Source organism: Dasypus novemcinctus, chromosome 18 (genome assembly GCF_030445035.2).
Source record: "Dasypus novemcinctus isolate mDasNov1 chromosome 18, mDasNov1.1.hap2, whole genome shotgun sequence".
NCBI classification, from domain to species: Eukaryota; Metazoa; Chordata; class Mammalia; order Cingulata; family Dasypodidae; genus Dasypus; species Dasypus novemcinctus.
In genome coordinates, this window is record NC_080690.1 from 39,078,336 (window position 1) to 39,102,070 (window position 23,735).

General features: G+C 38.8%; 1 non-coding gene across 1 annotated transcript; it reads right to left on the minus strand.

Moving 5' to 3' along the window:
• Nucleotides 1-9,274: 9,274 nt before the first annotated feature.
• LOC111758889 (small nucleolar RNA SNORA63) lies at nucleotides 9,275-9,406 on the minus strand. The gene has a single exon (XR_002793023.1). It is a non-coding gene; the product is annotated as a small nucleolar RNA SNORA63 (small nucleolar RNA).
• Between the last annotated feature and the right edge of the window lie 14,329 nt (nucleotides 9,407-23,735).

Below are 23,735 nucleotides of genomic sequence, written 5' to 3' on the forward strand. Positions count from 1 at the left end.
CAACATAGTGGTTAAAAGTTCATGCTCAGAGGCAGACTGCTAGGATTTAAACCTTGTTTTGTCATTTGTTAGCTGTGTGACCCTAGTCAAGAGTCCAGGAAAACTACCTAAGTTTTGCTACGTTGGTTTCCTGATCTTTAAAATGTGTACTATACTTGTATTCAGCAAAAAGGCGTGAGCATTAAATAGGCTAATAAATGGGAAGTGATTTGTGCCATTTTCTGGCATGGAACAGAAAGCTCTGAACAGGTGTTTGCTGTGATTGTTTCCCAGGTTGGGAGAGCATCATGGAGTTGGTGTGTGGTACAGGAAGGACATTTGTGGTGCTAGAACAAGCCAGTGGACCTCCTGAGTGCCTGGACTTCTTTCTCTTTCTCTAGATGTTGTACAGAGTTTAGGTTTCATTGCCAAAACCTTCTCTCCCTGTCTTCAGCTCTAGTTCCATTCAGTCTGCTTTAAAGTGACACACAAACCCCTTGCCCCTTACCTTCTTGTCTTTGTGTCTTTACTTTAGTTGATATCTTTGGCCTAGAATGCCCTTTATTCCTTCTTTCCAAACTTTGGTCATCCTAGATGCCTTGTTCATATCCTCTCTGCTCGAGGGAAACTTTCCTAAAAGATAGGACACTCTTACCTCCTTTTCCTCTGAACCACAGTTATTTACTGCAAATATCAAACAATCGAGCTTTTAATTATATTCTGTAGTGAGCTAGAGTCAGCTTATATTGGGTGTCAAGAGAGTCTATTGTGCAATCTCTTCCCAACTCCTCATTGAATCATGTCAAACATCATTAGCTTGGAATCAGCCATGATGGCGATATTTACACCACAGCAAAGACTACCTGGGATCTTCTTCTGGAGTGAACCAGTTGTTAAACATTTACCAGCACATCAGTAGTCATATCAACCCAAGCTATCTATCCATCTATCTATATATCTAACCTGTGCCTAGTGCCCAAGTGCGGCACATAGTAGAACTTCACAAATTGAATGAATGAATACTCTCATATATTATTTACCTTTTCTCCTCAATTTTTAGATATTTCAATACTAGGGATCATGTCTTACATTCTGGGTAGTGCCTAGCAGCATCGGGCACATAGTAGGTGCTCAATAAAGACTCATTATCAATTGATTACAGAAAGGAGTTTAATATGCTCCAGTTTTAAGCAGAAAATCCATTCTTCTTTTTTCTTTTATGGTTGACAATACCCAGACACTCAAACCCAAGATGTGAGGGACAGCTTTACAGCTCTTTAAAGTAAACAAAAATCCTCTTTCAGGAGCATCTTTAAAATCTTTGAAGGTTCCAACAAGGGTTTCCCCATGCTAAGCTACAATCACCTTGGGGGGGTTTAAGATGAGGCCCTCTTCTTATAATTGCAAGACTGAGCTCTATGCATAGTTCTAGGGCAAGGTTTTGCCTGTTTTGGAGGGTTTATTAATTTCAGTACATGGGAACAGGGCCAGAAACCAAGACTGCAGCTGACCTCCTCCCTGCCCCCTTGGACTCAGACACAGGCCTCGCAGGCTTCAGAGAAGTGGGGGTGAGGCAGCTCTCCCACGTGAGACCTGTGTCCGGTCCAGACTCCAGACCTGGCGGCACAGGGAAGCGGTGGGTGGCTGTCCCTTAAAGAGGCCATCCGCCTTTAATATTTTACATGAGGAATGTTTCTTTAATGTTTTCCCATGATGTATGGAACATGCAGAGTTTATGAAAGAAGCAATTAAGTGGGCAGAACCTATAAATCAGGCTGATATTTTAAACAATGCTCATTTACTCCTGTGCCATTATAATTATTCCACTCACCCTCTTCCCTCAACTCTTCCCAATCCCTCTGGTTACTCAGGGGTGCAGGGATTCTGGGGGCCATAATTTTTCCAAGGGAGTGCACAGAAGGGCAGCCCTTCCTCTGTATGCTGCCACTCTTCTCCAGAGGCAGCTGGTGGCCTGCCCAGTTCTATCACCATCATTGTCAGAATAGGCCTCTGCATGTTTCCCTCTTACCAGTTTATGTCTTATTCACCTCCGTAAGCTCACTAAACCTTCAGAATCCCCTCAGAATCTTGTAGTATAGTCAGGCCTTTACCAAAAAATTTTGAGTGCGATACAAGGGTCTAGGACTTTGGGGAGAGGGGTTGTCTTTCAAATTCTATCATCTTCCAATAGTGAGACCCTAGGGAAGTTATCTTTCCTCCTTGAACCAAGGTTTTGCCATGAATGAAACAGCAAAATAAGGAGAATTATATTGACCTAAAAGGGCTGGATGTAAATGAAATCATGTGTTTGCACTAATATTAGTTGGAAGAGCAAATGGTAACTGCTAAACAAACTCCCACATCTCAGTGACTTAACCCAAAAGAAGCTGATTTCTCATTCACATAAATTCCACTTGAGAGTTTGGTGGCAGCCTTCCACGTGGTGACGCAGGGACCCAGGCTCCTCCATCTAGTCATTTCTCCTATCCTTGGGCCTTGGAGTCTTCCACTGAGCCATCTCTGATGAGGGAACAGAGGATGTGGATGAGCAAACCTGGGGCATTGCCCAAATCAGTCACATTGCCTCCTACAGAGAAATCTAGGGAATATTTTACCCTGTACCCAAGAAGAAACAAAAATGGGATTAGTGGAACATGTGGCATTGGCTCTGTCACAGCATCCAAGAAATGTCAGTTCCTTCCCTTCCCATCTACAGAGGCCTAAGCAATAGTTCAGAAGGGCCCACAAATAATCAAAGTGACACAGCCAAGAAGTAGTGAGATTAGGACCTAGACTAAAGTTGTCTGACCCCTGGAGATTTCTATTGAGGTGCCCTTTGCACTATTACAGGGAGGCCAGACCCATTGTATTTCATACATAAAAACCAATCTGTTTTTAGTGGGTGGGAAGATCTGAGGCAATGTTATTGATTATTAATGTCTTCTCTGGGTTTAGAAAGAGAGAATGGCAGTTCTTACATCATATGCTGGTCAATCCTGCTCTTTTCTCTGCTCTTTTTAGAAATATTCATCCCCAGTGTCCCAGTCTCTTAAAGCTTCTTCCTAAGTGATTAAAGTGTCATGAGTCTGAATATGGCATCCTATCCTGGTCCTATACCTGTTCTGTCACTGGGCCTTGCTATTTGTATCCAGAAAAGTAGTAAAGTTGGAAATTTTCACAGACTTAAGCAGAACAGTGAGGGAGCCATAACCCATAAGGGAACCATAACCCATAACTGGCCTTCACTCATGGCATTCACTTTTCCAACCCCCATATCTTTGTCTGTGATGCCCTTTCTCCAGACTTTTCCACATAGCAAAATCTGAATGGCACTCCAAGTTCCAATTCAAATGCTAGCTACTCCTTCAGGAATCCCCTTTTAGCCCTCTGTAAATTTAATTAAAATTATCCTCCCGTGGGAAGGATCTGTTTAGTCCTTATGATACTCTATCTAGTATTATCACAGGTAATTATATCTAATGAGACTGCAGGGGTCTGGGGGGAAGGGATCATTTTGTCTTTATTACCTTCCTTGCCATTCTACCCTAATCCACAGCCCATCCCCAAACACACAAATGCTCATTCATACACACACAATTACACACACACTTACACAGTTGGGAACTATCAAGAAATGTCTATATAATAAATAAATAGATGAATGGATGGTTGGTAGGTCAGTCTCCAGGGTTCTGAAAATCACTGGGATGCAGAGTCTGAAAGAAGCCATTCCCTGAAATTTTGCTATTCCAACAGCAATCTGCTGTAGCTCCTAGATTTCACCTGTTTAATGGCAGTTTACCAGAAACCCAGCAATGGCAGCCCTTGAACAAGATGGCTTCATGCAATGGAGAGAAAACTAGCACAGAACCAGATAGACTGGACTGGAACCTCAACTCTGCCATTACTAACTCTATGGTCTCAACTGCTCACCTCTCAGAAGCTCAGCTTCCTCTTCTATAGAAAGGGGGTCATACCTATGGTACCTCTTTGTTGTGAGAATTAAATGAGACAAAATGTGGATATTAAGAAGCAGAGAGGGCCTTTTGCTCAGGAAAGAGTAGATAATATTATTACCACTAGCATTATCATCTTAGAGATGTAAACAATGGGACAAATTAGCCAGTGCCTGACCCAAACAACCACTGCTGGGATGGACAAGTGTGGCAGCTCTGCTGAGGGCCTGTTCACTGTGATGCTTGTGTCAAAGGGTTGTGTCAAGATTTTCTAGCTTGCTGGGTGAAGAGGTCTAGTCTAAGAGTCTGTCCAATGTTTATTCAGCCAATATTTATCAAGAACCTATTATGTTAGGTGCTGGGGGACACAATGGAAGGAAGCAGAGGCATTGGATAGGCAACAAACAGATAATCATACAAAGAATTAACTTGAGTAGTGTAGTGTGTGTGTCCTCATCCTGGGGCAGTGCTGGACGAGGGGTCAAAACTCCGGGGCTCTAGGCTCTGCTCAAGCTCCAACTTGCAATGTGGCTTTAGGCAGGCCATGAAGTGGACTTCTGAGGGTGGTTGTAAGGAACAACTGAGAGCTTCCATTTAGGGGAGAGGGCTTTGGAAGAGAAGAGACTCCATGAAAAGTAAGAGATTCAGAGGATATAAGAGGTCTCCCTCACCTCCCTCTTCTACATGAGGTTGTTTTAGCAGAGTTTCCCACAGAGAACAGGTGACTTCAGGTGTACAGAGAGTCCTTCTTGGGGAAAAAAATGTATCTCTTCTCATCTCTGGCCTTGCCCATCTGATTTCCAGTCACTTTGGAGGAGTCAGATTGCTTTAGAACTGCTGCTTCAACTGGTTTTCTTTGGCTGCATGGACAGACCCTCTCCCCTCCCTGGGTTTGTCATCCCATACCTTTCCAAGAAAGTCACTTTCCACATGATACTAACATGCCAGGGAGCTAAAGCTACTGTGTGTATGCATCTGTGTGTAGGGAGTGGAGCATGCTTTTTAAAAACTTTTATTATAGTGACATATGTGCAAATCAAAATTTCCCATTTTAACCACTGTCAAGAAATTTGTGTTACAATCACCAGTACCCATTATGCCAAATTTTCATCACCTCAAACAGAAACTCTGCATCCATTAGCATCCATTAGCTAATAACTCCCTTCCTCTACCCCTCTAGTCACTGGTAACCTATAATCCATTATCTGTCTATAGAAATTTGTTTCTACTAAGTATTTTATATAAGGGAAATCATATATTGATTGCACTTTTGTGTCAGACTTATTTCACTTAACTTGATGTCTTCAAGGATCATCTGTGTTTGGTCTACATCAGAACCTCCCTCCTTTTTATGGTTGAATAATATTCCATTGTATGTATATACCATATTTTGTTTATTTTGTTCATCAGTTAATGGATACTTGGGTTGCTTTCACTTTTTTTGCCTTTTGACTATTGTGAATAATACTGCTATAAACATGGGTGTACAATTATAGGTTCAAATCCTTCTTTCAGTTTTTGGAGATATAGACCAAGAAGTGAGATTGCTAGATGATATGGTAATTCTTCTTTCAACTTTCTGAGGAACCACCATACTGATTTCCACAGTAGCTATATCATTCTACAGTGCCACCAGCCATGTAAAAGAGTTTCAATTTTTCCATATTCTGGCCAACCCAATTATTTTCTGTTCTTTGTTTTTTTAATAATAGTCATCATAACAGATATGAAGTGGTATTGCACTGTAGTTTCAGTTTGTGCTTCCTTCCTGACCAATGATGTTGAGCATTTGTCCATTTGTATACCTTCTTGGGAGAAAGAGCTATTGAAATCCTTTGTCCATTTTTAATTGGGTTGTCCTTTTGTTGTTGAGTTGTAGCAATTCTTTATATATTCTGGACATTAAGCCCTTACCAGATATGGTTAGCAATTATTTTCTCCCATTCTCTAGGTTGTATTTTACTTTCTTGATAGTGTCATTTTTATGTACAGGAGTTTTTAATTTTGATGAAGTCCATTAAAACAATTTTTCTTCTGTTGCATGTGGCTTTGCTGAGAATTTCAACTTGGGGATTATGTATGCCCAAGGAAGATACAAATGCAGGGGCTTTTCAGACATGGCAAGTAATGACAAATAATGATGCCAGCAGCAATGACACTGATGACTGTGGACAGTTGTTAAATGACTTTACAAATTTCAGGTGTGTATCTAATTTACCTTTCACAACTCCAAGAGGTAAGTTATACTAGTGTTTCCTTAGGTGCATTATCTCATTTAGTTCCCATGACACTTCTATGAGATTATAATAGTGGTTATCATTTCCAGAGCACTTGGCCTGGACTACACACTGCTCCAAGTGCTTTATGTCCGAACTCATTAAAAATCCTATGATATTCCCATTTTGCAGATGAGGAAACCAGGGTACAGGGAGATGATATGATTTGCCAAACCACTAACCAGCCAGTGGCCAGTAAACCTGAGAAGTCTGACTCAGAGTGAGCTCTTGTAGTCTCCCCCTTAGCCCATCATTAGGAGGAACTCTGCCTTGGTCATTTGCTTTAGGGAGGCCGGGGGGTGGGATGGGCAGACTGCCGTGTGTGTCTCCTTTCATATTAACTTTATCTGTTTTGTAGGAATATCTTTGTCATTTTTCATCTAACATCTGTCAAACATATCTGCCTTTCCACAGCAATTTCTGAACTGTGTATCTCATTTTCCTTCCTCAACATTCCTTTTGTTGAGTTGGGTAGGACTGGGAGAAATATCTCTTTTTCACAGATTCCAGAAGGAATGTTCATCTTAATTGTGATCAAGGGTGCAGCTGTATGCTTTACACATAGTTGCCGCATGAGATTCGATATGCCAGAAGTTTTCAACCTGAAAGAACTCAACAGATCACCAGGAGATCTTGTTCAAAGGCAGATTCTGCTTCATAGGTCTGGGGAGGGCCTGAGATGTTTCTAACCAGTTCCCAGGTGACACAGAGGCTGCTTCTCTGTGACCACACATTGAGTCGTGAGGATTTAGACTCCTTCCCTGCCTCCTGCTTCTTAGCCAAGCCTTCAGAGCCCTCCCATGCTGCCTCAGTCCAGGGCTCTGAAGGTTCCCTGCCATTTTCTTCAATCCAGCTCTTGACTCCAGGCAAATGGCTTCTGCCAATGGAGGTGGGGATTGCCGACCTCACTGCTGCCTGAGTCAGAAAAGTCTCCATGCCTTTCCTGAAAAGGTGTGGGCAGAAAGACCCCAAATTCCCCTCAGAGCCTATTCCTGCACACACCCCACCACCCCCACCCAACCCTGATCTTATCACACCTCCAGCCTTCCTCTCTTGGGCGAGCCCTTTCTACTTGGGTTTTTCAGTCGAAAGCATAAGTGGTCACCTCAGGGTCAGCTCCTAATCCCTCCTGAGGTAATTGGCCTAAATGAGGTGAAGGCTGGACAATTTATTCAGCTGTGTGGCCAGCCCTCCCCTTGCCTCATGCCTCAGACAAGGCTCATTTTATTTCTGGTTTTACGGGGTGCATTTATTGTTCGCCTTTAGGTTGCTGGTGTCTCCTATGCCCAGGGTGGGGGTTTTATGTGGTTACCAGGTCTGATCACCCTTTGGAAAGGTTCTGCTTTTAATTAAGCTTTTTTTCTCCAGTTGAACATAGGCCTTTCCCATTTTAGTGCTTTAAAAATAAACATTTATTATCAGTTTTTTATGATTTTTATTATTCTATGTCCATAGTCAGCTCCAGGGCAAAGACCCACTCCCTACCTTAAGACCTCTGCTCTTTCATGACAGGAGAAGTCTTTGTATTTCCCTCTGGAAAGCAGAGAATCGCCCTCTTTTGTTTTTGAAGGCACAGGTTAAAATACAGACTGCCTTGTATGTGGGGGCTGGGGGTGACTGGTGCCCTCTTCACAAAGTCCTTCTGTTAAAGAAGTTTCCAAAAAGAAAGACAGGGGTCCTGCTCCTCCAGCCCAGCTCCAAATAGACCTTATTTTATTTTTAAAGATACTTAGATCACACAAAATCATTTTTTTAAGAAATATTGAGTACTCAGTATGTGTTAGACTCCATTCAAGATGCTGAGGATATAAGGTCGTCTTAGTTTGCCAGGGCTACTTTGACAAATATTGCAGTCAGTTGGCTTAAACAATAAGCATTTACTCTCTCACAGTTTTGAAGGACAGAAGTCCAAAATCACGATGTCCACAAGGCCATGCTTTTGCTTGGAGTCGGTAGCATTCTGGTGATGGAGGTTCTTCATCACATGGTGATTTCTCTCTTCCTCTCTTTCTGTGCTGATTTCTGCTGTCTTCTAGCTTCCATTTCTCCTAATTTGCTATCTGAATTTCCTCTTTATAAGGCTGCCAGTCATATGGATGAAGACCCACCCTGATTCAATTTAGTTGCATCTTAATTAATAATACCATCTTCAAAAGGTCTTATTTACAAATGGGTTCACAGATTCAGGAATGGAAATAGAGACCTGAATATGTCTTTTGTGATTCAATCCCCAACAGGGATGATCAAGCAAAACACCCACTATACCCCCATGGAATTTATGACCTCACCTAATAAATCATTTAATTAACTTATGAGAAATGCTATAACATAAAAGCAGACAATGGGGGCATGACTCAGTCTGAAATGTGTATTTATCAAGGACAGTCACCCAGTTTTACCTCTGTGCAGAGATGATTTTGACCTTCCTGTAGAATAAGAAACCATAACCTTTTGACACAACTTAAGGCTTGGCCTGTTGGTGTCCACCCACTTCTCCAACTCAAGTAGAAGCCATAGGCTTACCCTGACTTCCCCTTCCCTCTTATTCCCTGTGCCATCAGTGTGTTCGGGGGCTCTCAGCCTCTCACTCCTTTCCTTCTTCTCAACACCTTTCTTATGACAGCTCTGAAAACAACAACATCTGTTTAAAGCAATATCTTGGCAGTAGCTCCACTAGTATTAGTGTCAACTACATATGTTGTTGGTTCATGCCACAAACATGGATTTTGGCTCATGGGCTTCATCCCAGAGGCAGTAGCAGGTTCTCAGTCTCTGGGTAACATCCATTTCCCATTTTTCTCTTCGACCTCATCCCAAATTGTCATAACCAATATCTTACATTAAGCCCCTTTCAGCTTAAAAATCTAGGTTGATTTCTGTTTTCCTGACAGGACTCTGACAGATAAGCTCTACCACCACCACCACAACCATTTCATTACCAACTCACTAGTTTCTATTACATATATCTCATGAATAATTTTTTTCTCCCTCCCTCCCTTCCTCCCTCCCTCCCTCTCTCTCTCTTTCTTTCTTTCTTCCTTTCTTTCATTCTTTCCTTTCAATATGTATGAGAACAAGTGTCCCAGGATGCTACTTGAGTTTAGCAGACAGAGATAGATAAGAAACAACATTATTTTTAGCAGAAGGAATGACAACACTGCACTGAACAGTTATATCGTGGTCAAAATTCTGCTTTTCATAAATATCTTTAAAAATCTAATTTTCCTCCATCCCTACTACCATGCACATGGTCTGAAATCTCTTATTTCCTAGACTATTGCTAGTATAGCTCAAATGGTGTTCCCTAAGCTTCTCCCCACTACACCTCTCTATCTCGCTGTCTCCATCTCCCTAGCTCACTCCTTCTAATTTAATCTTCCACGTGACACAAAAGAAACCTTCCAAGAAACAAACCAACTTCACAATTCCTTTGTTTAAGACCCCTGGACAATTGTAGTTACATTTACGCTCACAGCAAAATGGAGAAACAGGAACTGGATATAACTTCTTGTCTGAAACAATTAAAAATCTAGACAAAATATATGAAACAACAGTTTTTAGAACACTGGACATCAGGCAACAAAGGACAGTGATCAAATTAGGTGAGCCCTACAATTGTCTCAGCTCACTGCCTTCAGAGAGTTTTCAGATTGTGGTGCTGAGTAGGGGAATCATTGGTAGATCTCAGCAAACTGCCTGAGTTGAGAAGATGGAAGGGAAAATCAGGGAAGACAAAGTTGCTACAGTTCACAGGGCAGGGCACCAGAGAAAAGAGAACTGCAAAGAGAGAGGACCTCCCTCAAATATTCAGCAGCATGATGATCAGTGCATTCTTATGAGGAAATACTTGAGACCAGGGAAAGAACTACCTGAGAAGATTAGAACAAATAACACTGGGAGCTCAACTCACACAGTGCCAGGAATAGTATCTGCTTCTACCAGCCAGGTGGAAAGTTTATCAACTATGGATCATTAGGTAGAGTACTTAAGAGGTTATTGTCTCAGTAGGACTAGACCAAAATCCTAATTCATTGCTACATAACTAAATTAAAGCAAGACTCAAAAGGATTAGGAGGTTTCCAAGTAACTTAACTTCATCTCAGAACAAAGCTGAGGAATATTTACATAAATACAAAAATATTCAGGACTCAATAAGGTAAAATCTACAACAAAGGCATCCAATAAAAAATCACCAGGCATGTAATAAAGGAGAAAAATAAAACATAGTAAGGAGAAGATCAAGCAATCAAAACTGACTCAGTATTGACACAAATATTAAAAGAATCATAGGAGGACATGAAAATAGTTATAACCCTATTCCACATGTTAAAAAAGATAAGTAGAGAACTAGAAGATAGAAAAGTAGACCCAAACTAATCTTCTAGAGATGAAAAATACAATGTTAGAGATAAAAAATGTACTGGAAGAGTATAACAAAAGAATAGGCATTCCAGAAGAAAAAATTGGTGAACCCGAAGACTTAGCAATGGAACTATCCAAACTGAAACGCAGAGAAAAAAAATTTAAAATAAAGGAACAGTGCATCAGAGAGCTGTGAGACAAATGTAATTTCAACTTCAAGCAGCCTAATATATGTGCAACTTGAGTATCTCTAGAAGTGAGAGGGAAGAGCACAGAAAAAATACTTGAAGAAATCATGACAAAATTTTTCAAATTTGTTAGCTGTAAAATAAAACCACAGATGCAAGAAACTCAATTAACCCAAAGCTCAAGAGGAAAATTACATCAAGAAACATCATAACCAAATTGTTCAAAAGCAAAGAAATGATAAAGAGAAAATCTTAAAGAAGTCATGTTGCAGAGTGACAAAGAAAAGAATTATAGTACATTCTTCATCAGAAACAATGCAGGCAAGAAGACAATGGAGGAATATTTTTAAAGTAATGAAAGAAAAATAACTGTCAATCTAGAATTGTCTATCCAGGAAAAATATCTTCCAAAAATTTAAGGTGAATATTAATGTGAGATGTTAATAACAGAGGAAATGGGGATATATGGGAACTCTACTATACTCACGATTTTTCTGTAAATCTAAAACTGTTCTAAAAATAAAGTTTATTTTTTAAAAATAAAGGTGAAATAAGTTTTTTTTTCAGACATACAAAAGCTAAGATAATTCATTACCAGCAGACCTAAACTCTAAGAAATATTAAAGATAGTCCCTCAGGTAGAAGCAAAATGATACCAAATGGAAATATGGATCTACACAAAGTATAGGGTTCAAGATACATATCACAATAAATTGTATGACAATAGTACAAAGATCAAAAGGGGAAAAATAAAAGCAAACTCTTGAAAAGTTTTTATATGCTATGATGAGTTGGTAAAATAATTTTAAAGGTATGGTAAGTTAAAGATATATACTTCAAATCCTAAACCAACCACTAAAATAGCAAACCAGTTATAGAGAGTAAGCCAATAAAGAAGATAAAAAGAAATCATAAAAAATATTTGTTCTAAACTAGACAGAAAAAGAAGAAAAAGGGAACAATGAAGCAATGGAACAAATACAAAACAAATAGCATGATGGCAGATCTATATCTAACAGTATTAATAGTCATATATAGGTCCAAAATTGTGCTTCATCAAAATTTTTAAAATTTTCTCTTCAAAAGATAATGAGAGTACACCAAGGATTATCACACTATTATTAATATTATCCAAAAGGTGGATGCAACCCAAATATCCATAAACAGATGAATGGATAAACAAAATATGGTATATATTCATAATGGAATGTTTTCCGGTCATAAAAAGGAATGAGGTTCTGATATATGATACAACATGGTGACCCTTGAAGACATCATATTGAGTGAAACAAGTCAATGGAAAAACATTGCATGATTTCACTTACATGAAATAGTTAAAATGAGCAAAATCTTAGAGACAGTAAGTAGATGATAGGATTTCAGGGACTGGGAGGGTGGCATGGGATGAAAAGTTATTTCTTAATTGGTACAGGATTTCTGTTTGGGGTGATAAAAAATGTTTTCTTAAAGGATTACAGCACAATAATGGGAATAAAATTAATTTCACTAAATTGTACACATGGGAAGGGTTAAAATGGGATATTGTATATATTTGTTACCAAATAAAAATTTGTATAAAAAGATAATGAGGGAGGCGGCTGTGGCTCAATCAGATGAGCTCCTGTCTGCCATATAGGAGGGCCTTGGTTCACATCCTGGGGCCTCCTTGTGAAGGGAGGCTCACCTGCATGCCACGGAGTACCACCCGGGTTGCAGGTGCCATGGAGAGCCGACTCAGCAAGGTGATGCAACAAAAAGAAGGGAGACAAGTGAGAGCACAGAAGAGCCTACAGCAAAAGGACACAGAAAAGCAGACGCAAGCAAGCTGCAAGGGGGGAAGGGGAAATGAAAATAAATAAATACAGACACAGAAGAACATACAGTGAATGGACACAGAGAGCAGACAGCACACAAAAATGCCACAAGGGAAGGGGGGGATTAAAAAAAAAAGGAGAGATTAGAGAATCAGAAATAAACTCATAAAAAAAAGATAATGAGACATTTGCTCTCATTTTAAGAGAATGAGAAGAAAACCACAGATTGTAAATATTTGTAAAACATATATCTAATATAGGATTGTATCTAGACTATTATCCAGAATTTTAAACATTCAATAACAAGAAGAGAAATAGCCCAAACAAAAAATGGGCAAAAGATTTGAATAGACATTTCACCAAAAAAGAAAGACATCTCGATAGGAAAAAAGTATATGAAAATACTCTGAACATCATTAGTCTCTAAGTAAATGCTAATTAAAATCACTACACACTTATTAAAAAGGCTAAAATTATCCAAGTGTTGGCAGGAATGTGGCGGAATTGTAACACTTAAACATTGCTAGTGTGGAATGTAAAATGGTGCCACCACTTTGGAAAACAGTTTGGCAGTTTCTTAAAGAATTAAGTAAACAGCTCCCACATGATTCATGTATTCCATTTTTAGATATTTACCCAAGAGCAATGAAGCCATATGTCCATTCAGATTTGTACACAGATGTTCTTGGCAGCTTTACTTGTAATGCCAAAAAATGCAAACCCAGATGATCACCAACAAATGTAGTACATCCATACTCGGTAGTAAAAAATATATGAAATTTTGATGCACTCTCCAACACGGATACATCTCAAAATAATTGTGCTGACTGAAAGAAGCCAGATTAAAACAACTACATATTGAATGGTTTCATATATACAAAATTCTAGAAAATGCAAAAAATCTATAAAGTCAGAAAACAAATCAGTGGTTGCCCAGGAATTGTAAATAAGAGGTATAGAAAGGAGTAGAAAAGGACACAAAGAAACTTTTAAGTATGATGAATTTGTTTCTTATTTTGTTTATGGTAATGGCTTCAGGGGTATATACATATATCAAAATTATCAAATCATACACTTTAAATATGTGCAGATTATAAGCTGTTAAAAAGGTTTTATGTTGGGAGACTCAAAAATGTTGAGATATAGTTCTTTCTAACTTAATCTATAGACTCAGTGCAATTCCAATGAAAATCTCAGCAAGCTATTTTGTAGAGATCCACAAACTGATCCTAAAGTCTACATGGAAAGGCAAAAGATCCAGAATAGCTAACACAAGACTGAAAATGAGGAATAACGCTGAGGACTATTACCCAACCTCCAGACTTACTATAAAGCTGCAAGGCAGTGTGGTGAAAGAATAGACACATAAATCAATGGAACAAAATAGAGAGCCCAGGAAAAGATGTACACAAATATATTAAACTGATCTTTGACAACAGAACAAAGGCAATTCAATGGAGAAAGGGTAATGTTTTCAACAAATAGTGCTGAAACAATTAGATACCCATATTCAAAGAAAAAAATGAATTTGACACAGATTGTATACATTTCACACACATAAAAATAACTCAAAATAGGTCATAGACCTAAATGTAAAATCCAAACTCTCAAATTTCTGGAAGATAACAGGAGAAAATCCAGGGACCTTGAATTTGGCAATGAGTTTTTTGATATGATACCAAAGCCTGCCTGCCTGCCAGCCAAAGGTCCTCACTCCTTAGCAAGCAAAGCTTTCTTCCTCTGCCAAAAAAAAAAAAAAGAAAGAAAGAAACATGATTCATGCAAGGAAACAGCAGTGGTTTGATAGAGGACTTAGGTCTGGCTGCTTAGTAACAGATTGACTAAGTGGATCAAAAAGTTCGATTCACTTTTCTTGCTTCAGAAGTCCTAGATTATTAGGCCAGAAATGAAAACCATTTTTTTCCCCAGTGAGGGAAAAAGAAAAACATTTGCCAAGTGATTATATATAACAGATTGCAGCATGAAAGTGCTTAGGAAAATGCCCAAGGCAGGCAGTTACCACACAACACCAAGAAGGCAAAATTTAATTGGCCTTGCACTGGGAAATTGCTAGATCTTCCCTGATGATGAACCCTAGTCCCTTAGGGAGAGCACCATGAGGGTCTGCCACTTAGCCATCAAAATGGCATGTAAATTGGCATCAGGGAAGTCAAGGGCACATTGCTGCTTGGTGCTGAGTTCTTACATCAATAGATTTTGTGCATCAAGACTATATGGATAAACCTTTACTTTGCATGGCTCCTGAAGCAGTTAGACCTGACTGGTTTCAGGCACTTAGACACAGAATTTTCAGACTGTGGTGGGCGGAAAACCCAGGAAACGAGCCTAAATTATACAAGTTAAGGTCCTGTATGACAAAAATGAGGCCAGTACTCTCTTTGGTTTGTCTTCATGATTGTGGTTCTTTCTCTGTGGACACAAATTTGGAAAGATATTTTCCACCAAAGAATTGTTTATTAGGAAATGACTGAATTGTTTTCCTAATAATATTTCTAGCTAGAAATCCAGTTTAATCTTATAGTTGAATAGTGACAATTTATAATGGTTAAATGTGTCCCTTCTGTCCCTCCTTCCTGCCTCCCTCCCTGCCTCCCTCCCTCTCTCTCTCCCTTCCTTCCTTCAACTTTTTCCCTACTTTCCTGCCAAAGACTTTGTGGATTGCAGGTCACAAGCCCACCATCTACATGGAACAAAACAGATTTAGAAACCCCAGGTTTTGAGGTACACTGGGCAATTTATGTCACTTTCAAACACCTTTACTCCATGTAAGACTAATAATTTTGCACTAGATTGTGAGTTTCCAAAGAGCAGGTATATCAGCATTTTTGCTTGCTAGCACCTTTCACAGGACCTGACACAAAGTAGATAAGTAGAAATATTTCTCAAGTCATTCTGCTTTTACCTCTTCTCAGCAAATTTTGGGAGACACATATGACATAAAGGATACAAAAGTACTTTGAAATTTTAAAAACACTGGAAAAAAACAAATATAGTCATTTTCAATCTCTGCAGTTAGAGATCTGACTCTTCTTCACAGGAAAGAGGAAAGAGCCAAAGACTTTACTAGACCAGAAAACATTAGACATAGAATGGAAGAATCCTTTATAAAAGACAAAAAAACCAACCATCTTATTTCCTAGCTCTTAATTGTATGTAGAGATGAGGAAACCAAAGCCTGTTGCCATTGCTGTTGTTGCTGATAATACTTGTATTTATCAAGCTCTCTCCATGTTCCAGGGGCTTTTGTAAGCACTTTACATTTGTCATCTCATTTAAACCTCACTGAAGTCTCACAAAATGGACACTATTAATATCCCCCTTTAGCACAGGGAGGATAGGAAATTTCACCAAGGCCATTCAACTAGTATGTGATGAAGCGGACTGCATGCCCATCAGAAAGTGATGGAAGCCTGCTCCAATTGACAGTCATCTTTCTATGCATTTCTGTGAAATCCTACTAATTATTTCAGCAAGATTTTCAATATCATACATAATCAGGTTCCACCAGTAAATGCAGTGTTCTTCTGTTCCTATGAGGAGGTTACAGTTTAAGACCTGTGATCAAGATTCCATCTACATCAATCATTAGGAATCAATTATTTTTTATTTTTCTGAGAGAGAAATATTTTCACAAATATTCCTTCAGATCCAGAGTTTTGAAGAGTTTTAAACACAGTTATATTCTTTTACAACCAAAGTGATTCCAGAAGCCATTTAAGTTTCTCTTCTCCCCAGCTTTATTGTCAGATCTGAATTGAAATTCCTGGGCAATTAATTTAACCACTTGAACCTCAGTTCCTCACCTGTAAGATGGGAATAAACACACTTAGTCCATCCTAATGTAAAAACATGTAAACAAGAGCTGTCAAAAGATAGTCAAGGGAGCAGATGTAGCTCAGCGGTTGAGTGTCTGCTTCCCATGTATATGGTCCTGGATTCATTCCCCAGAACCTTCTAAATACAAACAAACAAACAAATAAATAAATATTCACTTTTTAAAAAAAGATAATCAGAGGATATCTTTAAATCCCATTTACAAAGCATTTGGAGTTGTTTGGTTGGTTTTGAGGCTTATTAAACCCCCATTCCAGAGAAAGAACGAATGAACTCTTTCCAGAAAATACTGTTTAAAGTACTTCAACAGCTAGAAATATTGTTAAATTAGAAGTTATTGCATAATTTTGCTTTAATGACAACAGTATTCAATAAAACTATCTGAATATTTGTGTGTTTTCAGTTATACTATTGATGACTCTGTTCTAAGTGCATTTATTTTAAACAATACTTAAACAATACTGAAACACAGATTTTCACTAGTTGAGGCTATACTCCCCACAATCAATTAAAAGCAGTGAGGTTTTAAAACAAATCAAATAATCCGGAAGAACACATCATAATCCAAGCCACTGCTCTCGAGAGCTGCCATGTTGTTGACCTGAACCTGCTAATGTACACACCAATACTGAGCCATCAAGAAAAGCCACTTGAGGGAAGTGGACTTGGCCCAGTGGTTAGGGCTTCCGCCTACCACATGGAAGGTCCCGATTCAAACCCCAGGCCTCCTTGACCTGTATGGAGCTGGCCCATGCGCAGTGCTCATGCGTGCAAGGAGTGCCATGCCACGCAGGGGTGTTCCCCGCGTAAAGGAGCCCCATGCGCAAGGAGTGTGCCCCGTAAGGAGAGCCGCCCAGCACGAAAAGAAAGTACAGCCTGCCCAGGAATGGCGTCGCACACACGGAGAGCTGACACAACAAGATGACACAACAAAAAGAAACACAGATTCCCATGCCACTGACACAACAGAAGCAGACAAAGAAGAACACGCAGCAAATAGACACAGAGTCAGACAACCAGGGCGGGGAGGTGGGGGGGAAGGGGAGAGAAATAAATAAAATAAATAAATCTTAAAAATAAAAAGAAATGCCACTTGGATTCCATGGACTTTATAGTCGAAGACAAATGTACTGACATGCTCATGGCACAGAAGTTTAAGAATAAATCAGAACACATATGCAATGAGAATTTTGATGAGTGCAGGCAACATCTCTACTTCTCATTTTTAAAGTAATAGTTTTCTTGAATTAAAAAAAATAATGCAGGGGAGCAGATGTAGTTGAGTGCAATGCCTGCTTCCCATAATGGAAGTCCCAGTTTCATTTCTCAGTGATGCCTAAAAACAACAACAAACAAACAAGCAAACAAATGGAAAAACAACCCAGGGGAGACAATGTGGTTCAGTGGTTGAGCACCAGCTTGCCACTTAACTAGATTGTGGGTTCAATCCCCAGCACCAGTACCTCAAAAAAATAAAAAATAAATAAAAATTAAAAAAAAAACTAAATAAATGGATAGTAATAATAATACAAAGATATTCAAAATTCAAGTAAAACAGAAATAAGTAAATGGAATCTAAAGGTCTCCCACTGATTATAGGATGTTTTCATTTTTCTTTTCTCTCTATCTTAATTTCTACATACAGTGAACACATGTGTATATAGAGAATATATATCCATGCACATACATGAGAATTGTTTTTGGTTTTGTTTTTAAATAAAATTTGAGTCATGCTGTTCAAACTATTCTACACCTTGCATTGTCCCTTAGAAATCTGTATTTAGAGTGAACACATTTTGTCTTTTGTTTACTGGGGTCTTTGGACAAAAGAAAGGAATTGGTTGGTGTGCAAGTTAGGTTTTCACTATTGAGTTTATTTATTAGGGAAGGTTTGGACAAGGGGGAGAGAGTTTGAGAGGGACAAAATAAGCAGAGAATATGAATAAGAAATGATTTTCAGCAATGAGATGACATTTGATAACAAAATTCTGGAGTGAGTAAATCTAGGGGATTGAATAACTGCCTACAAAATGTCAATTTTGTACACCCCATCCAGAATCCAAACTTGAACTAACTGGTTTAAAACAGTATCAGCAACTTAACATATGAGACTTCACCCAGGATACCACCAAGTGGCAAAGAATGGGTGCTGTCCAGTAAAATTTCAGACTGGGACCACCACCAAGTGGCTGATAAGTCACAGTGGAAAAGAATAAGGGAAGGAAGGAGAAGAAACTTGCCATTTCTTGTCAGGGAACACAGTGGAAATGGGTTAAGTTAGCTCAAAAAAGACTCAAGGCCCCTCGACTCTAATTGTGTTTCAGTGTTGAGAAGGAGATGGGATTTTGTGGCTCTCTGTTGGCTTCCACTATTAGCTGAAAAAGAGCCAGAGAATTTTTTTTATTAGAGGCTCTTCTGTAAAGAAAGCGAGGAAACAATAGCTAGCTGTCACAGCCAGCTGATATCTACCTTTGATCAGCCAAATGAATGTTGCAGGCATTTCTTATAGAAAGGAGATTGCTTATCGATCTATATCAAAATATGCATGCTAATCCTGGGCAGCAGAGAGTATTTTCAAGTGGAGTTAATAATCTGATTGCTGCCCTGTCTGGAGCAATTCTCTGAACTCGGAGCTCTAATCAGTCCAGGGTCTTGCAGTCAAATGTACTTTGCTGTTTAAATTTGGATTTGTGACATTGATTGAGGAGCCCTTGTAAAGGTGTTGACAAATCAAATTGTTTGTTCCAGTAGTGTTTTGCCAGAGATCAAGTCCAAAGTAATACGCAGTGAATTTGTTCATTACTAGTAGGGTGAAAGGAATGATAAAATTCACCTGCATCATTATCACAGACACAAGTCCAATAAAAGATATGTTCTCTCTGAAGAAAATGTAGTTTTGTGGGCGCTCCCGTGAGTTATACTGGGGGATGGGTGGCCCTTCCATACGCTGAGCATATTCTATGTGTTTTAGGAAAGATAGACAAATAAATTCATTCCAAGTTTAAGATCAGAGCGCTTTGTTTCTTTAGTTGGGAAAAAAAAGATGCTCATATAACCACACATTATTTGAAGCCTTTAGCCAAGAATATCCCCTTGGGATAAGGGACCTTAACCACAAAATCAGAAAGTGGAGAAAGCAACCAGGTCCTCAGGGTTGGTCTCTGTTTATGTAAGGATTGGTGGACCATCTTGATCTGTTCCCAACTACTCTGGGGCCAGCGTGAGCAGAAGTAGCTCTGATAACTCTATATGTTTTAAGCCACCTTTATCTGCTGTGAGGCTGACTTCTCAGTTATGGTAGGGATAGAGAGAGCATTAGGGGGTTGTCACAGGTTGGGTTCTTCCAGAAGCAGACCCTGAATCTAGGGTTTAAATGCAAATGGTTTACTTTGGAGTTATTCCCAGAAAGTATTGGTAGGTATGTTGGGAAGGGAAACATGTATGTTGGGAAGGGAAAGAATCCTAGAGAGGGTGCATTAGTGAACAGCTTATTGCTCCGGGCAGTGAAACAGCAGAAAAGTGAGAAAGAGAGAGCAGTTGACCATCCTGGAGGCAGGAAAGAGTGAATGAAGGAGGGGAGAAGCTCCTCATTGAGCTAGTATTTGGGGTTTGGATATTTGAATTATTAAAATTCTACTGTGTTTGTGAGTAAACAGAGCTTCTCTTCAGAATTAGGGAAGAACTAGTCCACTGACCAGGTTTAAGAGAACAGTGAGAGAAAGACTGACATTGTACCTTGCCATGATTAATAATAATATCGTCAGTGACAATAATTATCAATAACAATGTTATCAACTAACATTTACTGAATACCTTTCAATGGCCACATACTTTGTCATCTGTTAAAATTCATTATCTTAGTGTTTTAAATCAGCAAGTCATGCACCAGCAGTGGGTCTAAAATTATTTTAGTGGGTTGCATGTGAAATAGAAGAGCATACAACAGAGTAGACTAAACTAGATTATATTATGATGGAAAATATCAGGGTATTTAATTTGTTGCAAGGGTGAACTTTGTTTCATGAAGACTATTTTAATTGTGTGTGTGTGTATCCAGCTGGCGCATGTGCTTGTAGGTCTTGTGGCAGAGGGAGACTGCATTTTCTCTTTCAACTCCCACAGCAATTCTATTGACACTGGTGGTGTTAGCCTCCATTTTACAGGTGAGACTCTAAGATGTTAAATATCCCACACAAGCTCACACAGCAAGAAAGTAGATAGGTTCAAGACTCAACCTCATTTACAGAATATCTTCTCTGTCCAATAACAGCCAGGACAGAGCCAACTCTTTCTAGCAAAGAGAAATGTAAACCCTGTAACTCTTACAGAAAGCTCGCCTTGGGAAGTCTCCGAGACCATCTGCTCCTCCAGAAGGCCTGCAACTGTTCTTTTCATGTTTGTAAGAAGAGTTTGGTAACAAAACTCATTTAATATCAAACTGGAAGACAGCGGAGTGCTCCTCAGTGTCATGATATTGTCTATGTTGTCTTAATTTACAACATGGCAAATGGTTAAGGCAGATGGCATTTTATATATTCCCAGACATAAACAAAGGGCTTAAGTTGTGTATAGTATAGGTTCCTGGCTTTCCATAAACTCTGTAGGAGGTAAGCCTATCTCTTCATCCTCCTCATTTGCCCCCTTTCTCCCCCCACCTTCTGTGCACTAGCAATGTTAACCATTCTGAGACAATAGCAGGACTTACAGAATTGACCTAACTCGTAACAAGAGTTATCAAATGACTCATGATATCGAATGGCTTTGCAATGTACCCCAAGATAGCACTGACTCTGATAGAAAGATTCCATTCTAGTCACTAATGGCAAAAGGCAAGTGAGCTACCTAATGAAGGACATCTTAGAGACTAGATACCTGGATTCCACTCTGCACCTCACAAATCACATAACTTCTTCTTTGTTTGGGTTTCTTAATTAACAGATTTTATATTTTAGAACCGTTTTAGGTTTATAGAACAACTGAGTGAAGAGTACAGAGTCCCCACCCATACACAGAAGCACATACAAAGTTTCCCTTATTACTAACATTACATTACTATGATAGATGTGTTGCAATCAATGAACCAATAGTGATATATTAATAACCAAAGTCTGTAGTTTATTCAAATTTTCTTCATTTTTACATAATGTCTTTTGTTGTTGTTGTTCTTTGGACCCCGTCTAGGATTAAATATATTTAGTTACATGTCACCTTAAGCTTCTCTTGGCTGGGATAGTTTCTCAGACTTTCCCTGTTTACAATGGCCTTGACAGTTTTGATGAGCTTTGGTCAAGTGTATCATAGGGCATGCCTCTCTTTGATTTTGCCTGATATTTTTCTCATGATGAGGCTAGGATTAACAGGTTTGGGGGAGAAATATCATGGACGTACTAAACCATTTCATCACATATCAAGGGTATATTCTGTCAACATAATGACTTTGATCATCTGGCTGAAGTAGTTTTGTCAGGTTTCTCCACTGTAAAGCAACTCTTTACCTCTTTCCACATAGTACGCTTTCGAAGGAATTCACTTAAGGAGTGGGAAATTATACTCTACCTCCTTGTGGGTAGAATATCTAGATAATTTATTCAGAAAATTTCTGCATGGAATATTTACCTCTTCTCTATTTATTAATTTATTAAATAATATATTTATATCAGTATAGACTCATGGATATTTATTTTATACTTTGGGTTATAATTCAATGCTACTTTATTTTGTTGCTCAAATTGTTTTAGCTTTGGCCATTGGGCCCTCTTTCAGTTGGCTTCTCTGTCCCTGTGGCTACCACCATCAAGTGCGTGTGCACACTTCTTTACTTTGTATCACTACAAGATGTTCCTGGCTCATTTTGTATATTTCCTGACCCCACCCTAGAATCAGTCATTTATTGGAAAATGAGATTAGAAACCAATATCTGCATGTGCTCAGTGTACTCATCGCTGCAGGGCTGTCATTTCTTTTAGGCCCTCACTTTGACAGACCAAAGAACTATAGGCATGTATCTGAACCCATGTATACACATGCCTGTAAATATATCTATATGTAACCATCTTTGTCTATTTTAAGTTAAACATGAGTTCTTACTGATAACTCCAAATTTAATCCATTACCATATGGATCACTGTAGCCTCCCATCCTTACTTACTTGCAAATTTCTACTCCAACAGTAAGAACTCTTCTCCCATCATCTGCCATCCATTTAATTAATTGTTTAGTTCCATTATACGTGTCTAACAGAATTGTTAACTTGTACACCCATGGGAAACAACTTTATCAACAAGAGTAAAGTGTTGGTATACAGTTCCTTTTGCCTCTAGTTTTACAGATGTGGCTCATTTGGCAAGCTACTTAGGTCTGCACCTTTCCCCTTATACCGTTCAGTGAGGTTGCTGCATACATTTATAAAACAGTGGGATTCTCATGTCACAGGTGCATTCTTTCCAGGGATCTCCTGTTCTCTTAAGTGATTTTTAAAAATTGGCCAGCAGTAAGAACTCATTCTTTGTGTTATAAAGTTCTATGGGGTTTAGCAAATGCATAATATGTTGTATCCACCATTAAAGTATCACACAAAATTGTTTCATTCCCCTAAAAATCCCCTGTTCTTCACTTATTCACATCCCCCACTCCCAAACCTCTGGCAACCCACAGTCCTTACAGTTTTGCCTTTTCCAGAATGTCATATAATTTGAATCATACAGTATACAACCTTTTCAGACTGGCTTTTCTCACTTAGCAATATGTATTTAAGGTTTCTCCATATCTTTATGTGGTACAATATACTTTTCATCACTGAAAAGTTTCCCATTGTACAAATGTAACACATTTTGTTAATTTATTCACCAACAGACATTTTAGTTGCTTGCAGGTTTTGGTGATTATAAATAAAGATTCTACGAATTTCATGAGCAGAGTTTTGTAGAATCAAATTTTCAACTCAATAGGGTAACTACCTGGAAATGCAATTGCCAGATCCTATGGTTAGACTATCTTTTTAAGAAACTGCCAAACTGTCTTCCAAAATAACTGTATCCCTTTGCATTCCCACCAACAGTGAATGAAAATTCCCATTGCTCTACATACTCATAAGCATTTGGTAGTGTCTGTTGGATTTTAGGCATTCTAGTACATATGTAGAGGTATCTCATTATTGTCTTAATTTGTAATTTACTAATGAAAAATGATGCTGAACATGCTCAGATCTTTTGTCCTCTTTTTAATTGAGTTATTTGCTTTCTTATGGCTGAGTTTTAAGATTTCTTTGTTATTTTTTATAACAGTCTTTTACCAGATATGCATTTT